A 9,894-nucleotide genomic window follows, 5' to 3' on the forward strand; every position below is an offset into this window, starting at 1 on the left:
GGGCCTAAAGCATATGCAATTTGGGGAGGGTCTCTCCTTAAAAAAAAAAAAAAAAAAAAAGTAAAATGATAAAATAAGCTTAGTTACAAAAGTTAATTTTGTATAATGTTAAAAATGGATGCTTTATTTTACAGTAATTACTAGCTTACAGATAACTTACATAATGAGAAGTCAGTACGTTTTCAAAAGCCGACAGACTCCTCAAGCATCACAAAGTTTGGAAAAGTAACATTTGTACGAAGTATCAAATGCATCTCTTGAATGCTTTTGCTTACATTTTTGGCCGTATTCTCTTGGCCACCTCATGACTTTGCAGAATGGTTTTATGAAAACAGCAGAAAGACTCCTCAGACATTTCCCTAGGCCGTTTGACAGAATTTGTACCTCATCTTTGGTATTGACATTGGTTTGGGTAACACTTGGGGCTTTGCATAGATGCGCTCACCCTTGGTGGCATTGCTATGGCTCCCTGCTCCACAGACGGGAATTCTGACAAATGCAGTCCCCATCGAAAAGAAAAAAGATACACAGTACGTAAAATTGTGTCTACTGTGTTATGGAATACATTTATCGGAGAAGATAAACGTATCAGGTGCGCGCCCCGGCACCTTCCCCACTCACGCCCTTTATCCAGATGTTGGGGAGAACCAGGTCCTCTGCTCCCAATTTGCAGACTCCCTTCTGGTTCAGAGCACAAATCTTGTTTTCTTCCTCACTTCCCCGTGCCTGGACTGTGGGGGTGGGCAATTCGTAGCCATAGAAGACGTACCCACCCGGGGAAGGCAAGCAAAACAACATCATAAAAATCTCCCATAAACCCCAACTAAATGCATCCCAACTCGAGATCGCCATAGCGGGGTCCCAAAAATGCCGTGGTCTCCCCAGTGGGCCCCAGAAAGAGTGTGATGAAGAACAGCCTACCTGGAAAGAGGCAGCGGCCTTAACCGATCGTTAACATGAGGTCCGTGGATTTCGCCAACATTTGACCACGTGAACCCACTACAGGGCCCTCGAGAGTCGTGGCTGGGATCCCGGCAAGAGAAGTTGCATCAGCTCCGCGGCGTTGCAACTGCCCTGGGTGGCTCAGGCCCAGAGGACGGCCATCCAGACCTAGGTGTCCTCCGTCCGCGCGGGCATCTGCCGGTATCCGCATAGCCCCCATCCGGCCTTTGGTCAGGAGTCCAGGCCTGAAGCCACAAAGACTTCCGGTGCCCCTGTCCTTGTGGCGTGCCCTCCTACAAGGACACGGGAGGTGCAGGTGTCTGTGCCTCCTCCCGCTCGCCGGCGCACAGCCCCTCCGGGCTCTGGGTGCTTCCAGTTGACTCAGGGTCCAGGGAAGAGTAGCCTTGGGGACGGAGCCGGAGCGGGTGTCACACAACCAGCTTTAGGAGGCCTGGTGAGCAGTGCGTCAGCAGTGACTGGCTCTCAGAGTGCCCTCAAGGCTCACTCATCGCACGGCGTGTGTCCGAAGTTCCTTCCTTTTTAAGGTTGAATACTATTCTGTCGTGTGCCCCTACCAAAATTGGCCATTCAGCCAGCCAGCCAGCCAGCCAGCTGCGGACATGGGCTGCTTCCGCCATTAGCCGTCGTGAATGATGTCATGGGTAATCCTGCTATGAACACAGATGTACACGTAGCTTTTTGTCACCCTGCTTTCAATCCTTTAGACATAAGGAAGTGGAATTGTTGGGTCGTATGGTATTTCTGTTTTCGAGTCCCACCATCTTCGGACTTCCCTTGCTTCCAAATGAGAACTCAGCGGTGGGTACCGTCGTTGGTAACATCGTCCTCTGCAAGTCATGTGACAGGTTCTCCACTTTCAAGATTTTCTCTTGATTTTTGGATTTTCCTTTCAAGTGCTCAGGTACACATTAGGTTTTCTATTTGGGGGAGAGACAAGAGTGTGCACGCGCAAGGCAGTGGAGGAGGGGCAGAAGGAGAGGAGGGAGACAGGGTCCTAAGCAGGCTCTGCGCTGACAGCTTCAAGCTTGACACGGGGCTCGAACTTGTGAACTAAGAGATCAAGACCTGAGCCAAAGTCAGAGGCTTAGCCGGCTGAGCCCCCCAGGCACCTCACTTTGGTTTTTATTTACCCTACTCCGGTTTCCTGAGCTTCTTGGATACATACGTTAATGTTGTTCATCACATTGGGATGATTTGGGGGCACCTGGGTGGCTCAGGCGGTTAAGCGCCAGACTTCAGCTCAAGTCATGATCTCATGGTTTGTGGGTTCGAGCCCCACGTCGGGCTCTGGGAGCCTGGAGCTGCTTCGGATTCTGCGTCTCCCTCTCTCTCTGCCCCTCCCCCACTTGCACTCCGTCTCTGTCTCTCAAAAATGAGTAAGTATTAAAAAAAAAAGGGACGACTTTTACTAGTGTTTAGATATTTTAATTTTTCTGTCCCTCTCTTTGTCTTGTCTTTCTCTGGGATGTGATCCTGGTAGTTCTGTCTGTCCCACCGTTCCTTTTTCAACCTTTATTTGCTCTGCTCTTCAGATTGGATAATATCTCCGGCTATTTTCAGGGGCCCTCAGCCTATTTTCTGCTTCTCTGATATGGTATTTAGCCCAGAGAAATTTTCCCTCCAGCTGCTATATCCAGGCTGTCTCCACTGTAGGCGTCACAGGAGGTGATATCTGGGCTTCACCTCCAGTGCACAAGGTGTCGTGGGTCTGACGGTTCCAGACAGACGCCTGCAAAGAAGAGGCCTTTTCGAGATTTGAACACGGATGACCCACTGAGTTTGCCTTTGGCAAAGAGCACTGTGCCCACAGTGTGGAGAGCGGGGGCCTGTACGTGGGGCTGGGGCGGTGTCCAGGGGAGTGTGGGCAGTGCTTTGGACTGGCCAGGGCCTGAGGAGTGGACAGGTGCCTGGAAGGGGCGGAACACCCTATGGAAGCCAATGATGTCAGGTTGGATCCACACACCAACGTGCCTCTTGCTGATGGTTGACTTAAAAGTTACTGGTTATTTCCTTTGTCAGCATTTCGATGGATATTGTTAATAGCAGATCCCCGTAATACACTATGATTGTATTTCCTTTCCCAGGAAAGCTCCAGTAGCTTTCAGACCAGGAGTACGTGGGAGGCACATGTTTTGAGACACAGCACGTTTGAAAGTGTCTTTATTACATGAATTATAGATTGGAATATGTTTTGTCTTGGATTTCAAAAGCGTGTTCCCTTGTCTTCTAGTGTCCACCTTTCTGTTGAGATGTCCCATGCTTTCCTGCCTGTCAGTCCTTTCTGAATGATCTGCTTTGTGTGGGTGCATCCTCTCTTGCTCTCGCTCTCAATCTCTGAAAGTTTTCAGAATCTTTTATCCTCCCTCCTTTTTCCTGCAATTTCATGATGTGGCTTTCTTGCTTTTTTTCTTTTTTTCCATTTTTCTCAATGTTTATTTTTGAGAGAGAGAGAGCACACACACACACACACACACACACACACACACACAGAGCACAAGCAGGGAAGAGGTAGAGAGAGAGTGAAACACAGAATCGGAAGCAGGCTCCAGGCTCTGAGTTGTCAGCGCAGAGCCCGACGTGGGGCTCGAACTCACGAACCGTGAGATCATGACCTGAGCGGAAGTCGGAGGCTTAACCGACTGAGCCCCCCGGTGCCCTCTTGTGCTATTCCTTTCATAACTTCTTCCTCTCTATTGTCTGTTTCCACTCTCTGAAACCACTGTTACTAAGATGTTAGAGTCTGGCATTAAGCGTCTAACGCTCGGGGTGCCTGGGTGGCTCAGTCGGTTGAGCGTCTGACTTGGGCTCAGGTCATGATCTCACGGTTCATGGGTTGGAGCCCCGCATCGGGCCCTGTGCTGACAGCTCAGAGCCTGGAGCCTGCTCCAGATTCTGTGTCTGCCCCTCCTCCCCTCACTCTCTGTCTCACTCTGTCTCTCAAAACTAAATCAATGTTAAAAAACATTTAAATTCCTTTTCTTTCTGCTCTACTTTTGGGAGAGTTTCGAAATTTATAATTGTTCTACAGACATTTTCCTCCAACCCGATGGCACATCTTGCATTTCTAAGTGCTCCCTGTTATGTTCCGTGTGCCCCGGTGGGGCCCCCTGTCTCACAGGGCTTTCGCTCTTCTCCTGTGCGGGTGCTGATTTCAGCTCTGTTCACGTTTTCCTGTGGCGCCCGCAGCGCCCCTGCTCTCCTCCCATCAGGTCTGGTGTCTGTGTCTCACTCAAGTGTGCGACAACCCTCAGCTGTCTGTCACACTGCCGAGGAGCAGCTGGGAGCCTTGTGGCGTGCCGGGGTCTTCCAGGGTGGGCTCCCGTTCAGGGTGATCGGGCTGGGATGCGGCGCTTTCTTCCGAGGGTCCCAAAGAGCAGTATCTCGCTGACCCACTGTCTCCTGCTTAGCCTTACTGCCAGCTTCAAGGGAGCCCGGCGGCCCTGAGGCCGGGGAGCCACCGGATTCACCGCCCACTGCCCGCCAGTGAGGAAGGGAAAGTCACCCGGATGTGCTGGCTGGGGAGGAGATCGGGGGTCCAGCTGTCCTTGCACAGATTTCCGGCCAGTCCTGCAGCGTGCAGCCCCTGCCCGCAGGCCCGCCTCCGCTGACACCACCTCGTCCTGCGGCCCAAAGGCTAGATCGTAACCAATTCCGGATAACGTCAGTGATAAAATACCGCTCCAGATACCTCTTGACTTCAGCACAAGTGGGTAGACTTCGCATCAGCACACTGATGGAGACCTATCTTTGGACACGCGCTGCGTGCGTGCAAATCAGCTACAACTTTGTTTCTAGGGGGAGCTCCTAAACCTTGGGTGCACCGTGTTTCCAGCCCCGATGGGATTTTGTTGTCCTGTGTTTAAATAGAAAACCAGAGCACATCGGTGCCGCCACTAATGCGCTTGAGTTATTTGAGTCCTGTCATTCCGGGTGGCCACTTGGAGTTTTCATTTGAATTCAGTTTTTCAGCAGCAGAGATGTCCGAAAGCCACTAGGATTGCTTGCGTTCGAGTCACAGTTTCCAGAAGGTGGCGTGAAGTGGGATTTTTGTGACTCTTTGCCAAATGTATCCTGTTTCAAGTTCCCCCTAATCTGTGGCTTCGAGCGAAAGAAAATTACCCAAATTAAGGTTAGTAAAAAGTTGGGCCAACTGTGAGCAAAAATAGACAAATACGGCCGGGCTGTCTCTTGAACGTGAGAAGAAAAGGCAGATCAGTCGTGACAAGTTTATCATCAAATTTGCAGATATTGAGGCAGAAAAATGGACTGGGTTATAACATCAATCGCTACAGCAAAAAACTTGTACGTTGGCGTAAGTATTCCCTTGCTCATGAAAAAAATACAACAATGGAAAGAAACTTCTAATCCATCATTTTTTCCTCGTTTGTATTTTTTTAATGTTTATTTATTTGTGAGACAGAGCGTGAGTGGGGGAGGGGCAAAGAGCGAGGGAGACGCAGAATCCAAAGCAGGCTCCAGGCTCCAAGCTGTCAGCACAGAGCCCGACACGGGGCTCAAACCCACGAGCCACGAGATCACGACCTGAGCCGAAGTCGGACGCTTAGCCGACTGAGCCACCCGGGCGCCCCTATCCTTGTTCGTATTTTCTGTCGAACGCATTTCCCTTTCTTACCAGCATGATTGTTTACGTGAGGTTCAGCCAAGGAGCATTTGTACTGCTTGCCATCACTGAACATTCTTCGGTTCTGTGCAGGAGGGAGATTAAAAAGGATCCAACCAGTGTCCGGTTCCCCAGCAGGCCGGGAGGACTGGAAAGGCCCCGTGTGCAGGAGGACAAGGCAGGGAGGTCACCCCGTGAGGGAGCACGGGCACCGGGGAGCGACTCCCTTCAGCCCCGGTCAGCGTCAGAGGGTAGGACCACCTAGACCAAGCGGGGACAGGGCATCGGCAGATGGTCACTGGGAGAGAGAGATGCCAGCTGGCTGGAGAGGGTGGGGGCTGACAGGTGTGGCCTGGGGTCTGGGGAAGCAAGGAAGGACGGTGGGCGGGTGGGAGGACCAGGGTTGGAGGTCCCATTCGGGCTGAAGAATGCTGGGGTTCAGGGTTACAGCTGAACAGGGGGGGCCCCACTGCAGAGGGCAGCAGCGGTGGGCCCAGGAGAGCCCGCTGTGGCGGGGTGGAGAGACCCTGGGAGGGCCACTTGGAGCCTCCCAGAGACGGGGCTGTGGACCTTGGCCGGGTGATCAACTTGGTGGGTGCGAGTGTGAGCAAAGCCACCTCACGGTCTGCACGTTTGAAATGAGGCAATCAGAGCAAGGTCCCTGGAGAGAGCAGGTGCTCGCGGCGCCCTCAGGGCCCGGGCTGCAGTTCCGGCTGGGCCCGGCAGAGGGCGGCTGCGGACCTGCTGCTGTGCCCGTTGGGGAGGGGCGAGGTGGGCCAGGAGGAGGGCGGTGGCATCGGGCTCCAAAGACGGCCCTGGGGACCCGAACTCTGTCCAGCCATTCGTTACCGGATCGTGCCTTCATCTATCCAACAAAAACGAGCCAGGAACTGAGCCCCGAATGTGGCCAAAGGGACCACTGCCAAACAGGGACCCATATCTGGGGAAGAGACATACGACCTGATTTGAGTTACATGGGATGTGGGGAGGAGGATCCCTCTTAACTCAAGGCCACCAGGAGAGAGACTCCTCTATCTGGAGACCTTCTAAGGCCTGCAGAGGGCTCAGGGGGTTGCCAAGTGCCTGGGAGAGGAAGGGAGCTGGTCCCGGTAAGGGCCTGGCTGGTGCAAATGCCCTGGGGCTAGACCTGCCCAGTGAGCAGAGGCTAGAGATGCCCCGGGCAGCCTGGGCTGTTTTTTGTTTTTTGTTTTTTGTTTTTTGTTTTTTGTTTTAAGGTAATCTCTATGCTCAAACTCACAACCCTGAGATCAAGAGTTGCATGCTCTCCTGGATGAACCAGCCAGGTGCGCCCAGACTGGGCATTTTAAATTCTGCCCGTGAGGTTGTGGCCCGGGCCTTTGGCTCTGGGGTATGGTGTGGCATTTCTGTTCTGAGGTTGGCTGGAGGGAGGTGGGTGCTAAACAGACTAGGGAACCTCTGCGGAGTGTGCTTCCGGGTGGGAGAATCGGGGGTGATCTTTGTTTTCTCCCTGGTACTTGTCTGTGTTTTCCAGAGCTTCTGAAGTGACCTTCTGTTGCTTAAAACACACACGGTTTTCAACTGGTAATACCATCGGGTGGGTTTTAAAACGTGGGGTGGTGTAGAGTGAATGTGTCCCCTCCTCTTCCCCCCTCACCACTCTTACGACTTTCTGTGTCTCTTTCCAAGTCTACAGGGAACTGAGGTGGGCGTGGAAGCTGTCGCCCGCCTCTGCTCCCAGAGGACGCTGTGTTCTGCACATGTGGGTCACCACGAGCGACTTCGGCACGGGGTCACTGCTGGGGGCCAGCCCTGGGCTGACCCTTCAGGATGCCGGCTTCTCCTCCTCCTCTCTGCAGCTCTGGGACGCCCCCGCCCTGCTGCTAGGTTAGCACGAGCCTCGCCACCCGTGCGTTTCTCCTTTCTGAGGGGGTTGCCCTGGGAGAGGGACTGCGGCAGGTGTGCACTTTGTTGGGGGGGGGGCGGGGGGCACCCCTCCCGGCCGGCCTTTCTAGAAAGGTTCTGTCAGATGACGGTACAGTGAGAGCAAAGCCGGTGTCTTTCGGAAGCTGCTGCCCAGGGGGAGCCTTCTCCTGTCTGAGAAACGAGACAGGACAGAAACTGGGTTGTGTTTGGTAAGGGAGCCCCTCCTTAGTGGGGGGCCTTTCCTCTGGGGACAGTGCTGGGCACAGCAGGGACCTCCCGTGTCCGGATCCCGAGCGGGGGCCTGGGTCAGCCCTCCTGCCTCAGGCTCCACGCGCACAAGCCCGAGTAAAGGACATGAGGCCTCTGAGAGGAGCAGCCTGTTGGGAGAGGAGGTGCCGCATTCAGAGGTGTCCCTGGGCACAGATGACCCCGTGGGAAAGGAGAACAGAGGGGCTGCCTGCCCTCTGGAGCTCGGGCCATCGAGTGGAGTGAGCGCGGGAGTCCAGAGACTCCCTGGCAGCCGATGGACCCTCCTGCCCCGGAGCAGCCAGTGTTCACACCGCAGCACGAACCGCAATCTGCAGCCGGCCCATGCCTCTCTCTGGGGGGCGCTGAGGTCCATGACGGTGGCCTTCTGCGGCCTCCCAGACCCCAGCCTTCAGGGAGCAGGGCGAGCACGGTGCGGGCCTTCCTGGGGCTGCTTGGGGCTGTCCCGGGCCCTCCCTGGGCCCTCCCACTGTGGCTGCCTCGGGTGGAGTTTTGCTTTCTTTTTGGCAGGAAGGAACCTGAGTGGGAATCCCCTGAGCCGCCCGATGACCAAAGTGACTCACCCCTTTCCAGCAAGCCGGGACTGAGGTGTCCCCAGACCGAGCAGGCCGGTGGGGGTGGGTCAGCCCCTTCCCAGTCCGGTGGGGGCGGGTCGGCCACTTCCCAGTCGGGGCTGGGCCAGGGCTTCCTCCCCCTGTTCTTAGCACTGCAAGCCCCAAAGGCCTGCTTTCATCAGAATCCAAGGTTTTCAAAACGTGTGTGTGAAAATCCTTGGAAACAGCAAAGTCTAAAAGCACCTTCAGGCTAAAACCACTGGAAGGTACTTTAAGATTGCTCAGCCCTTTGGGCACCAAGGTCTGCAGGGGGTTGCCTGCCCAGAAGGCAAGAGCTTGGCCGGGGAAGTCTCTCCTGGACTCTGGGGCCTCTCTCAGGCTTCTGCGCTGTCCCCGATCCTGCAGGAGTGAGGTCTGACAGTCTCTGGAACCTGCTGCAAAAGGTAGCCAATTAGGACAGCTTCCTGATCTTACCCTTAAGGAAGGGGGTGGGGGTAGACCGCTGCAGGTGAACCTCCTCCCTACAACAAGAGCCATTTCCTGCCGGGCAGCTGGTGGGTACACAGCTCGGCCTTGGCCTCCCAGACGCCAGGAGGAGCTCACTAGGTGACGGTGATGGGACTTGAATGAACCCTCCACTGAACCTGTAGTTTGGACGGGGAGTTGCCTGTGGCAAACTCAGCCCGGAAATTCATGGAACCCGGCCGCTATCCGAGCTCTATCAGAGGCAGGACAGCCTTGCTGCCGTATCCGAGGACGTGGCACTTTAGAAAGGGGACTCCAGACCGCACAGAGCGTAGAGCACTTAAATCGAGTAACTTCAAAGCCAGCCTGTTTTTCGGTTTGGACTGTTCCCATTGCTCAGATGACCCCCTCAGAGTGGGGGTACTGAATGCGCTGTGTGACTTGGGGGAAGGAATCTCACCTCTCTGAGTCTCTATTTCTTTTTCTGCAAAATGGAGCAAGCAGTTGCCACCTCTGAACACTGGCATGAGACAAAACGAGATGTTCGTCACATATTTGGCAAAAGCTGTGTTTGGTGAGAGATAATCTGCTCTATCCCAACTGTCCTTTGGCAGATCAAGAAACAGACTGGCCTCAGGTCACACACGTGGAGGAAGCGATGGGGTCAACATTCGTACCCCCCCTCCCCCGGCGCTGCCCCCCTTTTCTGCTAAGGCCACCGCCTTGTTTCTAGATGCTGCGTGTTCCACATTTCCATGTGTCAGGAGGCCCTCCGTTTTTGGCTTTGTTTGCTGGTGAAATTCACACAACATAAAATTCACCATTGAAATCATTTTAAAGGGTACGATTCAGTGGCATTTGTACATTCATAATGTTGGGCAACCATCGCCGCCATGTGGTTGTAGAACATTTCACAACCCCGACAGCCGACCTTATGTGCTTCATACTCTTTAAGTGAGCAGGGTGTTTTTGTATTTTTTTTTTTTTTTTCAGAGTTGTGACCCAAACCGGGGCCCAGCTGTGAGCAGGACTCCGGGGAGGGGGGAAGTGCCGCCGCCGTGCCCGCGGCCCGGGCTGACCCTTCGCGGGCATCGGCCAGGCTCTCAGGAGGTTAGAAGC

This window comes from Prionailurus viverrinus, chromosome D4 (genome assembly GCF_022837055.1).
Source record: "Prionailurus viverrinus isolate Anna chromosome D4, UM_Priviv_1.0, whole genome shotgun sequence".
NCBI lineage: Eukaryota > Metazoa > Chordata > Mammalia > Carnivora > Felidae > Prionailurus > Prionailurus viverrinus.